The 24,788-nt window shown below is 38.8% G+C and overlaps 1 protein-coding gene and 1 pseudogene across 6 annotated transcripts in view; one reads left to right on the plus strand and one right to left on the minus strand.

The window, feature by feature from the left end:
- The window catches only part of NFAT5 (nuclear factor of activated T cells 5), a 115,650-nt gene that overhangs the window by 35,445 nt on the left and 55,417 nt on the right, over window positions 1–24,788 (plus strand). The gene's annotated exons all lie outside the window — the stretch shown is intronic.
- LOC129631672 (60S ribosomal protein L23a-like) lies at window positions 694–1,713 on the minus strand (annotated as a pseudogene).

Consider the following 24,788-nt stretch of genomic DNA (forward strand, 5'->3'; position numbering starts at 1 on the left):
AATGAAAGCCCAGTTCTCACTACCTTTGCTCTTGCATTATGAAGTGCTACTTACCTCTTATTTATTGTAAACAGTATGGTATCCTGACACAAGGATCATACTGCTTTTATACATTTCTGTGTAACCTTGTGGTTTTCTCCTTCCTCCCTACCCCACTTCATGCAAAAATGATTACAATAATATTGGAAATACCTAATAACCATCTGCTATGTATAATGTCTCTTGATACTGATTTCTGATTGAAGTCAAATGAAAATTCATGTATTTTTGTTTAATAATAATATTGACAACCTCTAGTATTAGAAGTTTCATACCTTGAGTTTTAATCCCTAATTCCTGTATATAATTGGCCCTTTAAACATTAATAGATACAGGATTTCTTACATGCCTCTTAAGCATCTACTTCTAGAGCACAGCCAGTGCTGCTGCTGCTGCTAAGTCGCTTCAGTCGTGTCCAACTCTGTGCAACCCCATAGACAGCAGCCCACCAGGCTCCTCTGTTCCTGGGATTCTCCAGGCAAGAATACTGGAGTGGATTGCCATTTCCTTCTCCACACAGCCACTGCCTAAAAGAAATAATTGAATTATCTTTGAGCACTTTGAAGTGCTCCCTCCAAAGTCCCTCAGCTTTTTATCTCTCTCTTTTTTAATAGTGAAAACTTTTATATTTGGAATTAACCAGCCGGACTCAGTTTAGATGATCTCAATTTTGTTGGCAACACCCAAAGCATCATAGTCAGGAGCCATTCAAACATAGGCTTTCTTCTCTCCATCAAGCTTAATCAAGGTGTTGACCTTAGCTACAATAGTGTCATAGAGCTGCTTCACAGCCTATTTAGTTTGGTGCTTTTTGGCCTTGACATCCACGATGAGTACCATTGTGTTGTCTTCTGTTTTCTTCATAGCTGACTTAATGAGGAGGGGGAATTTGATGATAGCCTAGTGGTCAAGTTTGTTTCTCCTAGGGTCGCTCTTCTGAAGATGTTTGGGGTGCCTCCTGAGCCACAGTGTTTTGGGTTGCTGGAGGGTGGGTGACATCTGGATCTTTGTGTGTGTGTGTGTGTGGCTGTGGATCACCCCACTCCAGTACTCTTGCCTGGAAAATCCCATGGACGGAGGAGCCTGGTAGGCTGCAGTCCATGGAGTCGCTAAGAGTCGGACATGACTGAGCCACTTCCCTTTCACTTTTCACTTTCATGCATTGGAGAAGGAAATGGCAACCCACTCCAGTGTTCTTGCCTGGAGAATCCCAGGGACGGGGGAGCCTGGTAGGCTGCCGTCTATGGGATCGCACAGAGTTGGACACGACTGAAGTGACTTAGCAGCAGCAGCAGCAGTGGCTGTGGATGCCTTTCACCATTGCTTTCTTTGCCTTCAAAGCCCTAGCTTTGGCTTTGTCTGCTGCTGCTGCTAAGTCGCTTCAGTCGTGTCCGACTCTGTGCGACCCCAAAGACGGCACCCTACCAGGCTCCCCTGTTCCTGGGATTCTCCAGGCAAGAACACTGGAGTGGGTTGCCATTTCCTTCTCCAGTTCATGAAAGTGAAAAGTGAAAGGGAAGTCGCTCAGTTGCGTCCTACTCCTAGCGACCCCATGGACTGCAGCCTACCAGGCTCCTCCGTCCATGGGATTTTCCAGGCAAGAGTACTGGAGTGGGGTGCCATTTGGCAGGGAGGGGCAAAGGCTTCCTTCTTCACTTTCCATGCCATCTTCATGAAAAAGCAACTTTTTGCTTCTTTATCTCAACAATTTTTTGGGTCTTCTTCTTTTTCTATTTTTCTTTCACGTTAGTAGAAGAAATGCTAAGGCACCCTCAAATCCCCGGGACTTGACTCTGCAACGTACTCCTTTGCTTTAATAGTTTTCAACTCTTGTTTTTCATTATTTACTATTATGGTTTTTTTTTCCTTCATGGGCTTCCCTAGTAACTCAGCTGGTAAAGAATCCACCTGCAATGCAGGAGGCCCTGGTTTGATTCCAGAGTAGGGAAGAGGCCCTGGAGAAGGGATAGGCTGCCCACTCCAATATTCATGGGCTTCCCTGGTGACTGAGATGGTAAAGAATCACCTGCAATGTGGGAGACCTAGGTTCAATCCCTGGGTTGGGAAGGTCCCCTGGAGGAGGGCATGGCAATCTCTTGTTTTTCATTATTTTTTATTATGTTTTTTGTTTCTTCATAGTAGTAGTTGTCAAACTGTTTAACTACAATTTCTCTGGAATTGCTGCGGCACATAATAATACAATTCTAAAAGAAATTATAGTTAAAGTTAGAAAGCAAACTCCTTATAGTAGTATAATTCTATAACAATGCCCTAGAAAACTGTTTTATTATATTCATTGAAACACTAATTTCAACTTTACCATCTAATTGTCCCATAACTCTCTATTAGCACACAAGCATTCTTTTGGAAATTCAGTTGTGACTTCACAGTTGTCAGATATGGTGGTGGTGATTTAATTAAATCTCTTCTGTATGTTCTCTCTTGGATCTTCAAACTGTTCCTCGTTACTGGCTGTTTTCCTTATACTGTCAAGCATACATATTTCTTCTTCCACACAATAAAATAACAGAAACCCATTATTTGGCCCTGTCTCCTTAAGTATTCTTTTTTATCTCCTTGCAGGGACTTTGTGAAATAGTAGTCTATATTTCTGCTTACACTGCATTTATTTCCTCACTTCCATTTGGCCGTCAACTCTTTTCCTTTTGGCTTCTATCCCCATCACTCCCTTGATACTTCCTTGGTAAAGGTATCAAGAAATATCTTTTGTCACATCAAATACATATATTCTTTCCAGTTTTTCTTATTCGAACTAAATGAGGCATTTTCATTTTGGGGCATCAGCTTCCAAGCCTGTTCTTTTTGACACTTTCTCCAAGCTATCCTCTGACTCTTTCTCTAGTTTTTTTTCCTAGCTTTTTTTTCCATCACTCTGACCCTTCTGCCTCTTCATTCATTATCTGGTTTGTCAGCATTCTTATGTATTCCCACAGCTTCTGTTTTCTTGTTCATTCATCAAATAAATGCCTGTTTGTGCCAGGCACTGTTGCTGACAAGACAGTATGAATGAGATGGTCATGTCCACTGTCCTCATGACATAATGTAGTTTAATAAGAACTACACAGAGGTAAACTGGTAATTGTGAAACAGTGGGTGGTGAGTGTTCTGGTAGAGGAAATACAGAGAAAGGATACCTAACTAAGACTAGAGTGGTTAGGAAAAGCTTTGGGGGAAGAAATAACAGTAGAAAGGGGCTGTGGGAAAAGTCAGTATTTCAGGAAGAAACAATAGCATTTGCAAAGAAATAAAATAAGGGAGTGCATGGCTAAAGTATTGAAAATCATTGTATCTTGAGAGTGTGGAGGGAAAGAGAAAGGAGGAGAGATAATGGTACATGGTCATAAATTAGGCACTCATATAAATATTCATTCAACAAGTATTGGTGCTATTATTTTATAATTATAGTGTCACATAATTATACATTTTAATAGCCCAGTTTTCACTCTTGCTGCTATGAACAATCACAACTAGGTTTTAGAAGATATCTGAGTCTGATAATTGCTTATTGCTATAGACTGGTCTTATGATAGGTTTGTGCTGCCTATTTTACTAGATCTGACTTAAAAGTCTATGTTATTGATTATTCAAGACCTTGGCCTACGATCTATTTAGGGCTCCTCAGGGTCTTAGTTGCTGTGCGCAGGCCTTCTCTAGTTGCAGTGAGTGGGGGCTATTCTCTGGTTGTGCTTGAGCTTCTCATTGCAGTGGCTTCTCTTGTGGAGCATGGGCTCTAGGGTGCTTGGACCTCAGTAGTTGTGGTGCACGGGCTTAGTTGCCCCACGGCATGTGGAATCTTCCCGACCAGGGATTGAACCATGTCCTCTGCATTGGCAGGTGGATTCTTAACCACTGGACCACCAGGGAAGTCCAGATATTCTGTTTTTAGGGGGCATAACCTACTGTGTCTTTATTTTCTTTTACATATTCCTTTGTGCATAGAATACAAAGAGTACATTTGTATGGGTCTTTATGTACAGAGTATTTTTGTAATTTTACATGGTTCTCATTTTTTTAAAACCTTGAAGGACTTAACCCAGTATTTTTTACATGTGGCACATTATAGTATTTATCAGATATTTAATTGAATAACCTAAAATAGTTCTTTAAATCCCTGGTGGTTCAGCTGGTAAAGAATCCGCCTGCGATGCGGGAGAGCCGTGTTCGATCCCTGGATTGGGAACATCCCCTGGAGAAGGGAAAGGCTACACAGTCCAGTATTCTGGCCTGGAGAATTCCATGGACTGTATAGTCCATGGGGTCGCAAAGAGTTGGACACAACTGAGTGACTGTCACTTTCACTTTACTGTCACAAGTAGAACATGATGATATTCTAAGTTCTTTCTGAGTAAACATACTCAGTTCAGTTCAGTCGCTCAGTTGTGTCCTACTCTTTGCGACCCCGTGAATCGCAGCACGCCAGGCCTCCCTGTCCATCACCAACTCCCAGAGTTTACTCAAACTCATGTCCATCAAGTCGGTGGTCCCCTTCTCCTCCTGCCCCCAATCCCTCCCAGCATCAGAGTCTTTTTCCAATGAATCAACTCTTCGCATGAGGTGGCCAAAGTATTGGAGTTTCAGCTTTAGCATCAGTCCTTCCAGTGGACACCCAGGGCTGATCTCCTTTAGGATGGACTGGTTGGATCTCCTTGCAGTCCAAGGGACTCTCAAGAGTCTTCTCCAACACCACAGTTCAAAAGCATCAATTCTTCAGTGCTCAGCTTTCTTCACAGTCCAACTTTCACATCCATACATGACCACTAGAAAAACCATAGCCTTGACTAGACGGACCTTTGTTGGCAAAGCAATGTCTCTGCTTTTGAATATGCTATCTAGGTGGGTCATAACTTTCCTTCCAAGGAGTAAGCGTCTTTTAATTTCATGGCTGCAGTCACCATCTGCAGTGATTTTGGAGCCCAAAAAAATAAAGTCTGACACTTTGAATTGTTTCCCCATCTATTTCCCATGAAGTAATGCGACCAGATGCCATGATGTTAGTTTTCTAAATGTTGAGCTTTAAGCCAACTTCTTCACTCTCCTCTTTCACTTTCATCAAGAGGCTTTTGAGTTCCTCTTCACTTTCTGCCATAAGGGTGGTGTCATCTGCATATCTGAGGTTATTGATATTTCTCCCGGTAATCTTGATTCCATCTTGTGCTTTTTCCAGCCCAGCCTTTCTCGTAATGTACTCTGCATATAAGTTAAATAAGCAGGGTGACAATATACAGCCTTGATGTACTCCTTTTCCTATTTGAAACCAGTCTGTTATGGGTTAAAATTATAATGACTTCTGTGTTTAGCCAAGATGAGGCTAAACACAGGGACCAGATTTACTTACTCTCTTTCCTGAAGAAACTAAAAAGCCAGATAAATATGAGACAGTGGTTCTCTTTACATTTAACATCAGGCAGTGAAGGAAAGTGATCCTTGAAGAAGAAAAAAAAAAAAAAAACGCAAGAAGAGCCCTGGCAAGTTCTTCACTCCCTGGAGAAAGTTCCAGGCTTTGGTGTGAAAGGGGAAGTACAAATAGAGTCCAGTAGTCTCTGAGTTGAGGAGGTAGAACTAGGAGTCTGGGAAAGCCAAAATAGCTAGAGTTCTCAGGGGCAGAATATTAGAAAGGAGGGAAATGGAGCCAGAGAATTCTAGAGATCTGCAGAGGGTGTGCTTTGACTATTCAGCTAAGTGGTGATCATTACATGCAGGTGGAAAACCACCCACGACTGAGGAAAGAACTGCCTAAAAGGATGAGAGGAAACAGTGCTCAGATCTCACTAAGGGCTGGATATGATGCCTGTTTGCAGCAGCAAGAGCAGAATACTTTCTTTAAGTTTTATTTATTTATTTATGGCTGCACTGGGTCTTCATTGCTGCATGAGGGTTTTTTTCTAGTTGCAGCAGGCAGGGGCTTCTCTCTAGTTGTGGTACACGGGCACTTAGTGTAGTGGCTTCTCTTGTTGCAGATCATGGGCTCTAGGTGCGTGAGCTGCATTAATTGCAGCATGAAGGCTCAGTAGTTGCTATGCAAGGGCTTAGTTGTCCCTCGGCATTTGGAATCTTTCCTGATCAGAGATTGAACCCATGTCTCCAGTATTGGCAGGTGGATTCTTAACCACCAGAGGAGCAGGGAATCTGTAGAATACCATTTTACTCATGAGTAGTGTTAAGAAGGATCTTGCCTCGGTAGTAATACTGGACCAAACATGATCTGGTCACGGCTAACAAAACTTTATGAGCAAGAACTAAAAGGATCAAACTGTTCCCTAGTAACTTAACCATAACCCAAAGTAAAGCTCAAGAATATTTATAGGAATATGAAAATATAAGGACACAAAATGAAATTCTCAATGTTTGGCATCAAGTCAAAAATCATTACCATGGTTCTAAAAGTTTGCTTTATTTTTATCAAAAACTACCAGTCATGGAAAGAGGCAGAAAATTACAAAATGTAACAAGAAATATCAATAAATTGAAACTGCTTTTAAAATAACTTGTGGCTTTTTTAACTTGTGCCCATTGGTGTTACCAGATTATTGGCCTCCCCAGTACTCAGTCTGGTATGCTGCTGCTGCTGCTAAGTCACTTCAGTCGTGTCCGACTCTGTGTGACCCCATAGACGTCAGCAAGAAATTTTGTAGGTCCCACCATCCTTGGCTGGCCTACTTTCTTTTTATCTCACCTTTCAATCTTCTTAGTTTTGGTGTTTTTTTTTTCCTTTTAAATGTATGTAGTGTTCAAGATTTTTAGCTGAGCTTATTGGAAGGAATAGTGAAAAATATGTCTACTTCATCTTTCTGAAAATGAATGCCTCCAAGATAGTTCTTTCTGGAGTATTAAGCAAATGTTCTTTGATGAGTCATTTGAATATCAACGTGAAAAACAATGAACTTTGAGTTCAATAATATAATGAAACCAATTCCAGATGGATCATAGATATAAATATGGAAGATAAAGCACAAAGACTTCCAGAAGAAAACAGAATATCTTCATGTTCTTGGGGTATGCAAATATTTCTTAAACAGTATGTAAAAATCACTAAACATAAATGAAAAGATTCATATATTGAACTTGATTAAAATTAAGAACTCTTGTTTATTAAAGGTAACTTTATGGAGGTGGAAAGGCAAACCATTATGTGGGAGAAGATATTTACAGCATGTACATTTAACATAGGATTTGCATCTAGAATATATAGTGAACTCCTACAAATTAATATTTTTAAAAAACAGCAACCAAATATAAAAATGGGTAAAAGACTTGATGAACCATACCTTCTGACTCAGCGATTTCAACCTATATATATATCCAATGGAAGTATATATATGCACATATAAGAATGTTTATGGCATTATTTTTGTAAAAGGTAAAAACTATAAACATTAATTATTTAACAGCAGAATGGATTTAATTATTGATGATTCCATGCAGTTTACTTCACTGGACTGTAAATGTTTGAAAACAGATACAGGTCACTTTAGTGTCTACACTTACATACACAAAATAAATTAGTGGTGATAAAATTATGTTTTTCTTCTTTTAGAAGATAAACTCCTGAGGTACCTTGTAATCCAAAGTCCATGCAATTAGAAATAACATTGAATTTAAGAACTCTATTTTATTTATTTTATTATTGTGCCTAGCACATAATGAACAGTTAAATAATGTGCTTTATGAATGAATGAGCAGATTATCATTTATTAACTGTCTTTTCAAGTTCAAAACCAAATATGCATAAAATAATGCTCTATTTCATTTTCATTGATTATTATATACATTGATAAGTCCATGGTTATTTTAGTTTATTAAATATATGACTATTTAAGATGGTTAACTGTTAAGCAATGGAACAGGTTTCTATTCAGTGTTGGTTTTGGAAACAGTAAGCTAAATTGCAAGTGTGTATACATATTATATGCACTATGTTTAGTCAGTCGTGTCTGACTCTTTTGGTTGAGATGCTTCTACTGCTTATATTCCAGAAATGAACTTATTTTGCTTCCCTGGTAGCTCAGTTGGTGAAGAATCCGCCTGCTGTACAGGAGACCCTGGTTCAATTCCTGGATTGGGAAGATCCCCTGGAGAAAGAATAGGCTACCCACTCCAGTATTCTGATCTGGAGAAGTCCATGGACTGTATAGTCCATGGGGTTGCAAAGAGTCGGACACAACTGAGCAACTTTCACACACAGTTAATGTGAGTTTAGTAAGGACAGAAAATTATGAAACACTGGAGCCTCCTTATCTTTTTAGCAAGCAAGCCATCACCAAAATTTAAGCTTGAGTGAAAGGTCCGTGACACAGATTGTCTGTTTTGTAGCTGGTTTATCTCCAGGAACCAAGAGAGTGCTTGGCTTACATTAGGCATTTAGTAGTTATTTGTTGAGTGAATGAATAAATGAATGAGAATATTTATTCAACAGTGCTTCATTCTATAGCAGTACAATGTTGTCACTGCTGATATGTCATTTATTACTTCTTTTATATATTAGCAATGTTTCTGAAATAATACGAAAATTAGAAATTTTCATGAAGTTTATTTCATAACTAAAAATTATTACCCAGTAACATTCTTTAGTATTTTGATAACCTCATCAGCAAACATTGAACTCCCATTGTGTGTATAGTACCACTAAACTTTAGTCATTCAAAGAAGACATATCATAGTTTCTGTCCTTGAGTTTTCAAGTAGTTGGAGAGAGAGAAAATAGGCATAAGGATGATATATAACAATATGAAGGTGTCAGAGTTACACTACACATGAGAAATTAATGTTATGTTCAATGAAAAGTTTGATACTAAGTTTATGTACATTATTCAACTTTTTAAAAATATGTATAGAAAAACAGGGAAAGAAAACATAAATATATTATGTTTTAGATGGTGAGATCATGGGCAAATTTACTTTCTTTCATACACATCTGTATTTTCAAAAGCAAGCAATAACTTTAACAATTTTCTGCCCCAGTTCTAGCACAAGATGTGTATTAAAGTGAAAAATAAAGCAGTCATGTACCCAGTATCAATTGTAGATCCCTCTCCTGTTTATACATTCACTAGGTACTCAGCCTCATCATTTAAAACTTAATTTGTTGACTTTCCAGTTTTACTCTTACTCCTAAACTCTCTTATCATGGGACACTGTACCACCTTACATTAATTTTTTGTGCCAGAATTTCTATGTGCTGCCTGGAACTATTTCTGTCTCTCCCTCTCCAGTCATCCAGTTCAGTTAGTTAATCACTTTCCTGAACATGTTTAAATTTGTGTTCTATTTGCCATTCTCACTGCCTTGGTTCAGGACCTCATTATTTCTTACTTCAGATCAGATCGGATCAGTCGCTCAGTCGTGTCCGACTCTTTGCGACCCCATGAATCGCAGCACACCAGGCCTCCTGTCCATCACCAACTCCCGGAGTTCACTGAGACTCACGTCCATCGAGTCATTGATGCCATCCAGCCATCTCATCGTCTGTCGTCCGCTTCTCCTCTTGCCCCCAATCCCTCCCAGCCTCAGAGTCTTTTCCAATGAGTCAACTCTTCGCATGAGGTGGCCAAAGTACTGGAGTTTCAGCTTTAGCATCATTCCTTCCAAAGAACATCCAGGGCTGATCTCCTTCAGAATGGACTGGTTGGATCTCCTTGCAGTCCAAGGGACTCTCCAGAGTCTTCTCCAACACCACAGTTCAAAAGCATCAGTTCTTCGGCGCTCAGCCTTCTTCACAGTCCAACTCTCATATCCATACATGACCACAGGAAAAACAATAGCCTTGACTAGACGGACCTTTTTTGGCAAAGTAATGTCTCTGCTTTTGAATATGATATCTAGGTTGGTCATAACTTTCCTTCCAAGGAGGAAGCGTCTTTTAATTTCATGGCTGCAGTCACCATCTGTAGTGATTTTGGAGCCCAGAAAAACAAAGTCTGACACTGTTTCCACTGTTTCCCCATCTACTTCCCATGAAGTGATGGGACCGGATGCCATGATCTTCGTTTTCTGAATGTTGAGCTTTAAGCCAACTTTTTCACTCTCCACTTTCACTTTCATCAGGAGGCTTTTGAGTTCCTCTTCACTTTCTGCCATAAGGGTGGTGTCATCTGCATATCTGAGGTTATTGATATTTCTCCCGGCAATCTTGATTCCAGCTTGTGTTTCTTCCAGTCCAGTGTTTCTCATGATGTACTTTGCATATAAGTTAAATAAGCAGGGTGACAGTATACAGCCTTGACGTACTCCTTTTCCTATTTGGAACTAGTCTGTTGTTCCATGTCCAGTTCTAAGTGTCGCTTCCTGACCTGCATACAGATTTCTCAAGAGGCAGATCAGGTGGTCTGGTATTCCCATCTCTTTCAGAATTTTCCACAGTTTATTGTGATCCACACAGTCAAAGGCTTTGGCATAGTCAATAAAGCAGAAATAGATGCTTTTCTGGAACTCTTGCTTTTTCCATGATCCAGCGGATGTTGGCAATTTGATCTCTGGTTCCTCTGCCTTTTCTAAAACCAGCTTGAACTCAGGAAGTTCACGGTTCACATACTGCTGAAGCCTGGCTTGGAGAATTTTGAGCATTACTTTACTAGCGTGTGAGATGAGTGCAATTGTGCGGTAGTTTGAGCATTCTTTGGCATTGCCTTTCTTTGGGATTGGAATGAAAACTGACCTTTTCCAGTCCTGTGCCCACTGCTGAGTTTTCCAAATTTGCTGGCATATTGAGTACAGCACTTTTACAGTGCTTTACACTTTTATCATCTTTCAGGATTTGGAATAGCTCAACTGGAATTCCATCACCTCCACTAGCTTTGTTCGTAGTGATGCTCTCTAAGGCCCACTTGACTTCACATTCCAGGATGTCTGGCTCTAAGTGAGTGATCACACCATCGTGATTATCTGGGTCATGAAGATCTTTTTTGAACAGTTCTTCTGTGTATTCTTGCCATCTCTTCTTAATATCTTCTGCTTCTGTTAGGTCCCTACCATTTCTGTCCTTTATTGAGCCCATCTTTGCATGAAATGTTCCTTTGGTATCTCTGATTTTCTTGAAGAGATCCCTAGTCTTTCCCATTCTGTTGTTTTCCTCTACTTCTTTGCATTGATCACTGAAGAAGGCTTTCTTATCTCTTCTTGCTATTCTTTGGAACTTGGATTGTAAAAAACTTAGCTCTTCTCCACCTCTAGGATGTAGTCTTATTTTGCATATCCTGGGCAGGTGATCATCCTCAAATATGAATCTGAGCTTATCATGTCTTTTCTTGAAATGCTCAAAAGCTCCCTGTGTGCTGAGGGATAAAATCTTTATTGCTCAGAATGATTATACAGGGCCTTTCATGATCTTACCCCTGCATGTCTTCAGTAGACTCATCTCTTGCTACTTCTACATGTAACTCCTGTATTCTAATTTAACTAAATTACTTGAAAACCGAAATAAGCAAAATGCAAACACTCTCCTTGTTCAGGTTTTCTTTTACAGTTTCTCTTCCTTCTTCACAAATGTATTTGTCAAATACCCAATTCATTGTTCAAGGTTGACCTCAGGTGTCACATACCCCAGGCACCCTTTTCTGACCTTTATAGACAGTGTTTAGGATTCCCTCTTCTCCAGTTGTGTAACAGTCCATATTTCTATTAAAGCACATATTGAATTTTTTTTTTGAAGTATAGTTGATTTACAATGTTGTGCCAATCTGTGCTGTGTAGCGAAGTGACTCAGTCATACACATATATACATTATTTTGTATATTTTTTTCCATTATGGTTTATTGCAGGATATTGAATATAGTAGGGAATGGCAATCCTCTCGGGTATTCTTGCTTGCAGAATCCCACAGACAGAGAAGCCTTTAGGGCTACAGTTCATGGGGTGGCAAAGAGTTGGACACGACTGAGTGACCGACACTAATACTTGCTGAATATAGTTCGCTGTGCTGTACTTTAGGGCCTTGTTGTTTAGCCATTCTGAATGTAATAGTTTTGCATCAACCAACCCCAAACTCCCAGTCCATTCCTCTCCCGCCCCCCAACTTGGCAAACACAAATCTGTTCTCTATAAGTCTGTTTCTGTTTTATAGATAGTTTGATTTGTTGCATGTTTTAGATTCCACATATGTGATACTGTATGGTATTTGACTTTCTCATTTTGACTTCACTTAGTATGATAATCTCTAGTTGCATTCATGTTGCTGCAAATGGCATTATTCTACTTTTTTATTACTCAGTAGTATACAGTGGAGTATATATGGACTACATCTTTTTTTATCCATTTGTCTGTTGATGAACATTTAGGTTGTTTCCCTGTTTTGACTATTGTGAATAGTGGTGCTCTGAAGATAGGGATGCATCTGTCTTTTTGAATTACAGTTTTGTCCAAGGAGTAGAATTGCCAGAACATATGGTAATTCTGATTTTAGTTTTCTGAGACACCTCCATACTGTTTTCCATAGCCACTATACCAACTTACATTCCCACCAACAGTAATAATTAGTGATGTTGAGCATCTTTTCATGTGCCTACTGCCATGTGTATGTCTTCTTTGGAGAAATGTCTGTTAAAGTCTTCTGCCCATTTTTCAGTTGGGTTGTTTGGTTTTTGTTGTTAAATTGTATGGGCTGTTTATATATTTTGGAGGGTAAGCCCTTGTCTGTCACATCATTTGCAAATATTTTCTCCCATTTGTAGCATATTGCATTATTTTTAAACTTGACTAATTTTATTTTCTTTCAACTGTGAATTTCTTGAGTGATTTCCTCTTAGGTTGTGTCCTTAGTCCAGTACAGGAGCTAAATATATGATGAATGCATGTTTAAATTAATTGTTCTGTCAGGTTGAAGGTGTTAGTAAACATGAGATGGCATAGCTAAAAATACTGAGCCAATGAGTGTGGAATATAAGGTGTCAGACAAGTTCATTGGTCTTTCCTGGACTTGCCACAGTTCTGATACTTTTGAAGATTACAGATCACTTATTTGTGGAATGTTCCTGATGATTGCATTCAAATAATGCATCTTTGGTACAAATACCACAGAAATAATGATATATTCTTTCTGCATCCTAGGGTGGCATACAATTTTGATTTGTATCATTACTGATGATACTCACTTTGGTCACTTGATTAAGATGGTATCTGTCAGACTTCTCTAAAGTTACCCCATTTCTCCTTTGTAATCAGTAAATGTTTTGTGAAGTTGTACTTTGAAACTGTATAAATATTTCATTCCTCATCATACTTCCAGTTTATTCATTACTATTTTATGTCAGTATGGACTTTTATGTTTTCATTCGATTTTAATCTGTTACTATTATTACTGTCTTTTTTGGTCATGCTGTATGGCTTACAGGATTAGTTCCCCAACCAGGAATTGAACCCAGGACATGGCAGTGAAAGCACTGAGTACTAACCATTGGACTGCCAGGGAACTTCCATTGCTTATTTTCATGCTCATGTTGCTTAGTGAGAGCCTGGTCAAGATAGTTTCTGTATCCTTTTGACATGTCTCCTTAGTTATTTGAGTACTTCCTTACTTTAGCAAAACAATATATATATCAGGCTAATCTTGTACTTTTCATATCCCAGTCCTGATAACAGCTATTTCTCAAAGAAGCCCTAACTACTTTCAGTAGAAAAGAGTATTTAGAAACCAGGATCTGGATACTAGCTAAGCTTATTTTCCATGAGTATGCTTTTGGGGTCATGCTTCTTACAGAATCTTTTAGAAGACAGAGCTTGGGAATATATGTATACTTACAGACCCTGATCAGAGAAGGCGATGTCACCCTACTCCAGTACTCTTGCCTGGAAAATCCCATGGACGGAGGAGCCTGGTAGGCTGCAGTCCATGGGGTCGCTAGGAGTTGGACACGACTGAGCGACTTCACTTTAACTTTTCACTTTCATGCATTGGAGAAGGAAATGGCAACCCACTCCAGTGTTCTTGCCTGGAGAATCCCAGGGACGGGGGAGGCTGGTGGGCTGCCGTCTCTGGGGCCGCACAGAGTCAGACATGACTGAAGTGACTTAGCAGTATCGTGCATCGAACCTGGACTGGCAACTCATTTCATACATGATATTATACATGTTTCAATGTCATTCTCCCAGTTCTCCCCACCCTCTCCCTCTCCCACAGAGTCCATAAGACTGATCTATACATCAGTGTCTCTTTTGCTGTCTCGTACACAGGGTTATTGTTGCCATCTTTCTAAATTCCATATATATGCGTTAGTATACTGTATTGGTGTTTTTCTTTCTGGCTTACTTCACTCTGTATAATAGGTTCCAGTTTCATCCACCTCATTAGAACTGATTCAAATGTATTCTTTTTAATGGCTGAGTATTACTCCATTGTGGATATGTACCACAGCTTTTTTATCCATTCATCTGCTGATGGGCATCTAGGTTGCTTCCATGTCCTGGCTATTATAAACAGTGCTGCGATGAACACTGGGGTACACGTGTCTCTTTCCCTTCTGGTTTCCTCAGTGTGTATTCCCAGCAGTGGGATTGCTGGATCATAAGGCAGTTCTATTTCCAGTTTTTTGAGGAATCTCCACACTGTTGTCCATAGTGGCTGTACTAGTTTGCATTCCCACCAACAGTGTAAGAGGGTTCCCTTTTCTCCACACCCTCTCCAGCATTTATTGCTTGTAGACTTTTGGATCGCAGCCATTCTGACTGGTGTGAAATGGTACCTCATAGTGGTTTTGATTAGCATTTCTCTGATAATGAGTGATGTTGAGCATCTTTTCATGTGTTTGTTAGCCATCTGTATGTCTTCTTTGGAGAAAAGTACAAATTTCCAAAACTCGACCAGGAAGAAATAGAAAATCTTAACAGACCCATCACAAGCACGGAAATTGAAACTGTAATCAAAAATCTTCCAGCAAACAAAAGGTCAGGTCCAGACGGCTTCACAGCTGAATTCTACCAAAAATTTAGAGAAGAGCTAACACCTATCCTGCTCAAACTCTTCCAGAAAATTGCAGAGGAAGGTAAACTTCCAAATTCATTCTATGAGGCCACCATCACCCTAATACCAAAACCTGACAAAGATCCCACAAAAAAAGAAAACTACAGGCCAATATCACTGATGAACATAGATGCAAAAATTCTTAACAAGATTCTAGCAATCAGAATCCAACAACACATTAAAAAGATCATACACCATGACCAAGTGGGCTTTATCCCAGGGATGCAAGGATTCTTCAATATCCACAAATCAATCAATGTAATACACCACATTAACAAATTGAAAAATAAAAACCATATGATTATCTCAATAGATGCAGAGAAAGCCTTTGACAAAATTCAACATCCATTTATGATCAAAACTCTCCAGAAAGCAGGACTAGAAGGAACATACCTCAACATAATAAAAGCTATATATGACAAACCCACAGCAAACATTATCCTCAATGGTGAAAAATTGAAAGCATTTCCTCTAAAGTCAGGAACAAGACAAGGGTGCCCACTTTCACCACTACTATTCAACATAGTTTTGGAAGTTTTGGCCACAGCAATCAGAGCAGAAAAGGAAATAAAAGGAATCCAAATTGGAAAAGAAGAAGTAAAACTCTGACTATTTGCAGATGACATGATCCTCTACATAGAAATCATGAATATCTTGTTTACTCCACTGGGACTCCAACATCTTATGCTGGGCTGCCCATCCATGGGAATGTCTTCTTCATCCTGCTCAGGCTTGAAGGCCTCACATGAATGCCCTCCTCACCCTGCTTAAATTTCTAATTCCCATGTTGGTCTTCCACACTCCCTTCATGGGCACATTCTGCTGCTGCTGCTGCTAAGTCACTTCAGTCGTATCCGACTCGGTGCGACCCCATAGAACGGCAGCCCACCAGGCTCCCCCGTCCCTGGGATTCTCCAGGCAAGAACACTGGAGTGGGTTGCCATTTCCTTCTCCAGTGCATGAAAGTGAAAAGTGAAAGTGAAGTCGCTCAGTCGTGTCCGACTCTTAGCGACCCCATGGACTGCGGCCCACCAAGCTCCTCTGTCCATGGGATTTTCCAGGCAAGAGGGCTGGAGTGGGGTGCCACTGCCTTCTCCTGGGCACACTCTACTTCCTGCTTAATCTTTGATACCCAGCTCAGGCAGCCCTATTATAGGGACATCCTTCTTATTGCTTGGGTTCTTAGACCTAGAGCTGGCTGCCCTTGCATGAATACCCTTTATACCCTGCTCAAGCTTTGTTTCCCTGTGTTAGGTATCCTCCATCACCTCACTGTCTTCAGCTGTGATATCCTGTGCCATCCCCTTAAGGCTACATTTCTCACCATGCTCTGACTCTGACACCCTGTGCTAGACTCTCTGCCTTCCCTCCTCTACATACTGTCCTCATTCTGTTTGGGCTACCCATCCCAGGAGACTTTGACTTTGCTTGGACTCTAACCCAGTAGGTTGTCCTGTGTGTCAGGCAAAATTTCCTCTTCTCATCCTGCTTTCTTGGGTTCCATCCCACCCTTCTACTCTCTCCCACCTTTCCCCATCCCCACCCCTAGATAAGTTATTCATTATGCTTGGGTTCTAACACCACATACTAGGCTGCAGATATTTTATTTACATTGCTTGGACTCTGCACCTGGTAATCTTCTCCCTCTCCCTCCCTGTCCCCATTAATATTTTCCTCACCCTGCTTGGGCTCTGAAACCATTTGCCAGGCCTCCACCACTCCCACCTGTACCATGGATTCCCTTCTCATTCTTTACTTCTGACACTCAGCCCTAGTTCTCCTTACCCTTCTTGAACTCTGAACTCTACAATTCTTTAAAGCTGATTTGAAAAAATATTCCTATAAGATGTTTGGAAATTATAAATTGATAAAGGTTTTACTCAGTAGTCAGGTCATAGGTAAGACTTTGAAAGTGTTTTTTCTAGAACAGACTTAAATAACTTCTTCTGAAAATAGTATAAATAGATTAAGAAAGTATAATATATAACAAAAATGGTTAAATAGAGTAATCCATTCTGTATCTTATAAGTGTTACTAAGTTATGTAGAAAATAATTGTGAAATTTTAAACTGAAAAATAATACCTATTAGAAAAAATAGATCTCAGGTTATTCTTCTTATTTCCCAAATTGTTGCAATCTGTGCTGCTGCATATTGTTTAAAATTATTGTAGACCACTAGCTTGAGGAAAATGGTAATAAAATATATTCAAAAAGAGGTGATATGATTAAATAAGTAACAGCAAACTAGTAAATGGATTTAAACTTAAATGAGAAAATTTTATTAAAACAGAGATCACATACAAGTTATTCTTGGACTTAATAATCTTTTAGAAACCAAATATCCAGTAGACCTGCAGCCAGTACATTTTCCAGTGGAGATGCCAAGTATGATGACTGTCAAGCCCAAAGTGTTTTTAACAGAATGAATGCTGTCTCTCTTCAATGCAGAAGTATGTTGGCACAGTGGAGGTGCCAGGCATTTTGTTTTAGAATGTCTGATGTGAAACCATAGCCTTGGGATTCACCAGCTTATTGAGGTAGTTAATAAAGACATGGAAGAGTAAGGCAATTAGTTTGCCAAACCATTTGCAAGAACTCTTCGTAAGTCTTTTTTAACTCTTCTGGATGCTAAGGTAGCTTTGTATATAGACTTAAAAAACAAAGTGAAATCCTATTTTAAAAACAAGATACAAATATTTATAAATACATTTCCAGTATTATTAGAGTGTTTGCATCTAGTATCTGGGAGCACTCATTATTTGAATAACTAATATCTGTGCTGAGCATTAATTTACTTTTCATTAATTTTTTAAAGCATTTCCAACACAAAGTATCATTTTTTTTTTTTTACCACAAGTACTTCCATTTAGCTGATTGCTTGACAGTTGAATAGAAGCATTCATTTATTTATTCCTCTACTACCACCTTTTATATTGTTTATCTCAGCATGAAGATAAGTCTCTGGTATTAGTTGTGTACAACTATGATTTGTTTGGTTACCTGAAAGTTAATAAGTGTCTTCAGAAAAGTTCAAGAGTAGGTGGACTCTGAAAGTTCTGATCTTTACTTTCTGACTCTGAAGCAGCTGAATATTGAATGCTAGCTATCAGGTCAACAAAGGCAAAATGGCGATGTTGTTGTTTGGTCCCTAAGTCATGTTCGACCCCATGAACTGTAGCCCGCCAGGTTCCTCTATTCTTGGGATTTACCAAGCAAGAATACTACAGTGAATTGCCATTTTCTTTTCCAGGAGATCTTCCCAACCCAGGGATTGAACCCTTGTTTCTTTCATTGGCAGGCGGATTCTTAACCACTGAGCCACCAGGAAAGCCCCAAGAATAATTTACAGAGTTCTTTTTAACAGATCATCTTAGTTAAGCCTTATAGCAATTCTGAAGGCTATGCACTGTCCATGCATAGCCTTTTATTGTATTTACTGATTAGATTATATATTTTAGTAAAAAGAAAATTCTTGAGCCTGCTGTCCAGACCAACTTATTTCTGCTACTCCTTTGTCCTATATCCTTGTCTCCCCATCAAAGGAAATTGCTGTCCTAAACTTTATCATTCCCTTCTTTCGTTGTTTTATCATATGTGTTTTTCTTTTCCTTTTTTTTTTTAACTATTAAGTTTTACATTCTTTATTGGTAAAACTGACCTCACATAATTATTTTGAAATTAAGTGAGTATGTATGTAGAAGACCTTTGAACAGTGCCTGTGCCAACAACCAAGTGCTCAATAAATGGTAGATGTAATTGCATTATTAATGGTGTTATTTTGCAAAGGGGAAAAACTAGAAAAGCATGTCTTTTCTCAGCTGTTTCATTTGTTTTTGTCTCCCTGGACTCTTCTGTGGGAAAGTTAGGAGTATAAGGGTTTGAAGTCTTTCATGTTTTTGAAACTGGGCAACATGTAAAATAGTACAGTGTGATTTGGTTGATCAGCAGTTAGGAAACAGAGTTTCTAATTGAGAAGAATAAAAAAAATGCTTCACTATTAAGTTACCAGTTTTTTCTTCTTTTTCACTGCCTTGTGCCCTCAGGATAGAATTTCTGTCTCCTTGAGTTTGATGCAGTGTGATGGGACTCCCCCTATAGCCAGTGTTGCAGAGTTAAAGACCAAATTGCCCAGAAAGAACTAGTGATATAAAAGGATCTATTAGAATTTATTGAATGACTGACTGAACACACACACCAACCAGTCAGCCAATATTTGCATTGTTTACCTTCCCATCAAACATTAGGAAGCATTTAGTTTGCTTTTAATATCTGAAAATAATTTCATTCCTCTAATTGCTGTAGGCTCTGCACTGTTGCACTAACATAAAACAAATTCTTGATCTTCTGAGCTTGTTTGCTTTTCTGCCTAATTTCTTTTTTTCATACTTACACTTATGTTAATAATTTATGGTAACTATTCTATTGTACTTGATTTAAGTCTGTTACATGGATACTTAATCCCACTTATATTGGGATTTTGGTCAACTAAAATTTATAATGAACAATTAAATGAGTTGATTAACATTATTATTGCACAAATTATTAGCACATTAATGGAAAAAATATGATCATCCCAATTCTGACAGACCAAGGAATGAATTCTTTAAAAAGCAAAAGTAAAATCATTTCTAGATTTTGAAAAAAAGAATGAGAAAGAGAGTGAGTACATTTGAGTACACTGCACAAGAGCAGTTTTTTACCAGCTGTTATGTTGATCTGTATCAAAGTTCACTTTATTCTTTTGGGCAGATGTTCCAGCTTTTCATTATCTGTGATGAATTACGACATACGATATATTCCTCTTAGGCCTGTGTCATTTGCAAATTCCTTATCTTTTTTCAAGTTGTTGATGTAACTGCGTTTATCAAGGTGGGGAACCCATAAGATTTTTGAGTGCTGTTGCTTAGAGGCATCTGTTTTATGAAGTCTACATTAATCTTATTCATAAGAACTTTTAAAGATTTTCATCAGGTTATTTTACTGAATGTAGGATACCTATGGCTGTTAAATTTTCCTCATCTAATAGAAGAGCCTTAAAAAGCAAATTAAATTAGTTTGCAGTTTAGCCTTCACAGTTTTACTTTTTACAAACAGAAACTATGTGAAGAGGTATTTTGTCCATAAAGTTTATTAGGAACATAGACCTAGCTCACTCTTGTGCAGTTCTCAGTTATCTTTATTCTTTCTGTTCCTGTTTCTCTCTTTTTTAAAAACAGCGTTTACCCACGTATAATTTGCATATCATAAGATTCACCCATTTAACGTGTACAGTCAGTGGTGGTTGGTATATTTTATAGAATTGTGTAGCCATTGCCATAATCTAATTTTGGAATTCTTACTACCCCAAAAAGAAACCTTGTAACCATTTTCTCTCTCTAAAAGAAAAATCTTGAAAATTCTTTTAAAATCTAGTAGGTTCTTTTAAAAAAATGTACAGATTATACTTTTGTTTTCTAAGGAAGTCTTTTCTCGGCAAACTGCTTTTCCATTATAGGTTTCCCATTCTCTTTCTTCATATCCTATGCTTATAAATCTAGAATTTCATTCCTCCCATATTTATTTAGCTGATTTAACAGATAATGCAAGGAAAATAGATATGACTGCTTAACATGAGGCAGGATTGTTTGTTGTTTTCATGTATTTAAAGGGCCTGTGCTCTTCTTTGGGCTTCCCTAGTGACTCAGACAGTATAGAATCCTCCTGCAATGTGGGACACCTGGGTTCGATTCCTGGGTTGGGAAGAGCCTCTGGAAGAGGGCATGGCAACCCACTCCAGTATTCTTGCCTTGAGAATCCCTATGGACAGAGGAACCAGGTGGGCCCCAGTCCATAGGGTTGCAAAGAGTAGGACACAACTGAAGCAACTTAGCACTCATGCAGGCCTGAGAGTAAGACCAGTGTATGTGGTCAGGTTGTATAGTTTTATCTTGGAGGGAATCTCTTTGAGGTAATAGGCTAAAATAAAAGTTTTATTGAGGATTTAAGTTGCTTAAAGTAGCGGAGCCAACAGAGTTCTGTCTAAAGTCAGAGCCTGTGATGGTATGAACTGTTATTAACTGCTGTTTTCCTTGGAAAGATAGGATAACACTTCTGAATTCTCTAATTTTCAAACACTTGAGTCAGTTAATCAGAAAGTACCTTTGGTGAAGGAATGAATCCATCTGTCCTACACCTTCCACTTGACTTATTTGGTTTGGAGGGTAGGCTGTGGGGAAGACTGAGATATAAGAAGTTCTATATTTAGTTACTTTCCAGTGTATTTTTACTAACACTGCTTTTATACTTCTAATTTAGATTCAACTTTGTATTCCTCTTTGGGAAACTGAAATGTGGTTAGTTATTGGGCTGTTTCTAGGTTTGGTTTTTTTTTTCCCCTTGACATAAATGCATTTTGGCAGATCCTTTCTCTTTTTATCTAAGCGAATTTTACTTTCATATTTCTTTCTGTTTATCTCCTCCCCCCAAAAAGGGTCTTGAGTATGCTTTTCTTTTATATATAAGAAGCTCTTGTTTTCAGCATGGATTGAGAAAAATAATTGTATTAAAATCAATATTTGATGATGGGCATTTCTGTTTTAATTAGTTTCTCCCTACTCTTTCCTCTATATTATTTGAAAGATGGAAATAATTTACTTAAGCCTTATCAGTTCAGTTCATTTCAGTCACTCAGTTGTGTCCAACTCTTTGCAACCCCATGGACTGCAGCACGCCAGGCCTCCCTGTCTATCACCAGCTCCTGGAGTTTACTCAAACTCATGGCCATTGAGTTAGTGATGCCATCCAACCATCTCATCCTCTGTCGTCCTCTTCTCCTCCCACCTTCAGTCTTTCCCAGCATCAGGGTCTTTTCAGATGAGTCAGTTCTTCACATCAGGTGGCCAAAGGATTGGAGTTTCAGCTTCAGCATCAGTCCTTCCAATGAATATTCAGGACTGATTTCCTTTAGGATTGACTGATTGGATCTCCTTGCAGTCCAAGGGACTCTCAAGAGTCTTCTCCAACACCACAGTTCAAAAGCATCAATTCTTCGGCGCTCAGCCTTCTTCACAGTCCAACTCTCACATCCATACATGACTACTGGAAAAACCAAAGCTTTAATAACTAGATGGACTTTTGTTGGCAAAGTAATGCCTCTGCTTTTTAATATGCTGTCTAGGTTGGTCATAACTTTTCTTCCAAGGAGCAAGCATCTTTTAATTTCATGGCTGCAGTTACCACCTGCAGTGATTTTGGAGCCCAAAATCACTGGAGCCCAGTCACTGATTTTGGAGCCCGAAGTCACTGTTTCCATAGCTTCCCCATCTATTAGCCATGAAGTGACGGGACCAGATGCCATGATGTTAGTTTTCTAAATGTTGAGTTGTAAGCCAACTTTTTCACTCTCCTCATTCACTTTCATCAAGAGGCTCTTAAGTTCTTCTTCACTTTCTGCCATAAGTGTGGTATCATCTGCATATCTGAGGGTTTCGATATTTCTCCTAGAAATCTTGATTGCAGCTGTGCTTCATCCAGCCCAGTGTGTCTCATGATGTACTCTGAGTATAAGTTAAATAAGCAGGGTGACAATATACAGCTTTGACGTCTTCCTTTTCCTATTTGGAACCAGTCTGTTGTTCCATGTCCCAGTTCTAACGTTGCTTCCTGACCTGCATACAGGTTTCTCAAGAGGCAGGTCAGGTGGTCTGGTATTCCCATCTCTTGAAGAATTTTCCAGTTTGTTGTGATCCACAGATTCAAGGGCTTTGGCACAGTCAGTAAAACAGAAGTAGATGTTTTTCTGGAACTGTCGCTTTTTCAGTGATCCAGTGGATGTTGGCAATTTGATCTCTGGTTCCTCTGCCTTTTCTAATACCAGCTTGAACATTAGGAAGTTCATGGTTCACGTATTGCTGAAGCTTAGCTTGGAGAATTTTGAGCATTACTTTGCTAAGGTGTGAGATGAGTGCAATTGTGCAGTAGTTTGAGCATTTTTTGGCATTGCCTTTCTCTAGGATTGGAATGAAAATTGACCTTTTCCAGTCCTGTGGCCACTGCTGAGTTTTCTAAATTTGCTGGCATATTGAGTGCAGCACTTTCACACCATCATCTTTTAGGATTTGAAATATAGCTCAACTGGAATTCCATCACCTCCACTAGCATTGTTCGTAGTGATGCTTCCTAAGGCCCACTTGACTTCACATTCCAGGATGTCTGGCTCTAGGTGAGTAATCATACCATCGTGATTATCTGGGTTATGAAGATCTTTTGTTTTATAGTTTTTCTGTGTATTCTTACCACCTCCTCTTACTCTCTTCTGCTTCTGTTAAGTCCATACCATTTCTGTCCTTTATTATGCCTGTCTTTGCCTGAAATGTTCCCTTGATATCTCTAATTTTCTTGAGCTCTCTAATCTTTCCCATCTTGTTGTTTTCCTATATTTCTTTGCATTGATCGCTGAGGAAGGCTTTCTTATCTCTCCTTGCTATTCTTTGGAACTCTGCATTCAAATGGGTATATTTTTCCTTTGCTTCTTTGCCATTTGCTTCTCTTGTTTTCACAGCTCTTTGTAAGTCTTCCTCAGACAACCGTTTTGCCTTTTTGCATTTCTTTTTCTTGGGGATGGTCTTGATCATTGTCTCCTGCACAATGTCACAAACCTCCGTCCATAGTTCTTCAGGCACTCTGTCTATCAGATCTAATCCCTTGAATCTATTTGTCACTTCCACTTTATAATCATAAGGGATTTGATTTAGGTCATACCTGAATGGTCTAGGGGTTTTTCCTACTTTCTTCAATTTAAGTCTGAATTTGGCAATAAGGAGTTCATGATCTGAGCCACAGTCAGCTCCCAGTTTTGTTTTTGCTGACTGTGTAGAGTTTCTCCATCTTTGGCTGCTAAGAATATAATCAGTCTGATTTTAGTATTGACCATCTGGTGATGTCCATGTATAGAGTCTTCTCTTGTGTTGTTGGAAGAGAGTGTTTGCTGTGACCAGTGCGTTCTCTTGGCAAAACTCTATTAGCCATTGCTCTGCTTCATTCTGTATGCCAAGACCAAATTTGCCTGTTATTTCAGGTATTTCTTGACTTCCTATTTTTGCATTCCAGTCCCCTATAATGAAAAGGACATCTTTTTTGGACATCAGATGATCATTATATCTACTACTGTGGGCAAGAATCTTTTAGAAGAAATGGAGTAGCCATCATAGTCAACAAGAGTCCAAAATGCAGTACTTGGATGCAGTCTCAAAAATGATAGAATGATCTCTGCTCGTTTCCAAGGCAAACCATTCAGTATCACAGTAATCCAAGTCTATGCCCCTACCAGTAATGCTGAAGAAGCTGAAGTTGAATGGTTCTATGAAGACGTACAAGACCTTCTAGAACTAACACTTAAGTCTTTTAGCAATGGTTTAACAAGCTGAAAATTTTTATTATATTTAGAAAGATGTAAAATTTGCCAAATGCTTTGAAGATGAAAATTTGAAGTGTTAGGTAATAGTTTTTCAAAAGAAAAATTTCAGTTGATTCTTCATTGTGAACAAAGATCATTTAATACTACAACTTCTAATTTTAGCTTTCCTTCATGATATTCTTTCTTATTCCTATCTGCATGAAACTCAGGATACATATTTTAACTGGGAGGTTCAAAATATTTTTGAATTCAGTAAACAGTTAATATTGTTTGCTACCGAGGATAAAACGTCTTCTAGTGCTACTTTTATTTTTTTAATCACTTAGTACAAATAATAATCTTCCTTAGTTGTTGAAATGTTGCTTTTCTTGGAATACTAGGCAAGT

This window comes from Bubalus kerabau, chromosome 17, assembly GCF_029407905.1.
Source record: "Bubalus kerabau isolate K-KA32 ecotype Philippines breed swamp buffalo chromosome 17, PCC_UOA_SB_1v2, whole genome shotgun sequence".
Classification (NCBI taxonomy): Eukaryota; Metazoa; Chordata; class Mammalia; order Artiodactyla; family Bovidae; genus Bubalus; species Bubalus kerabau.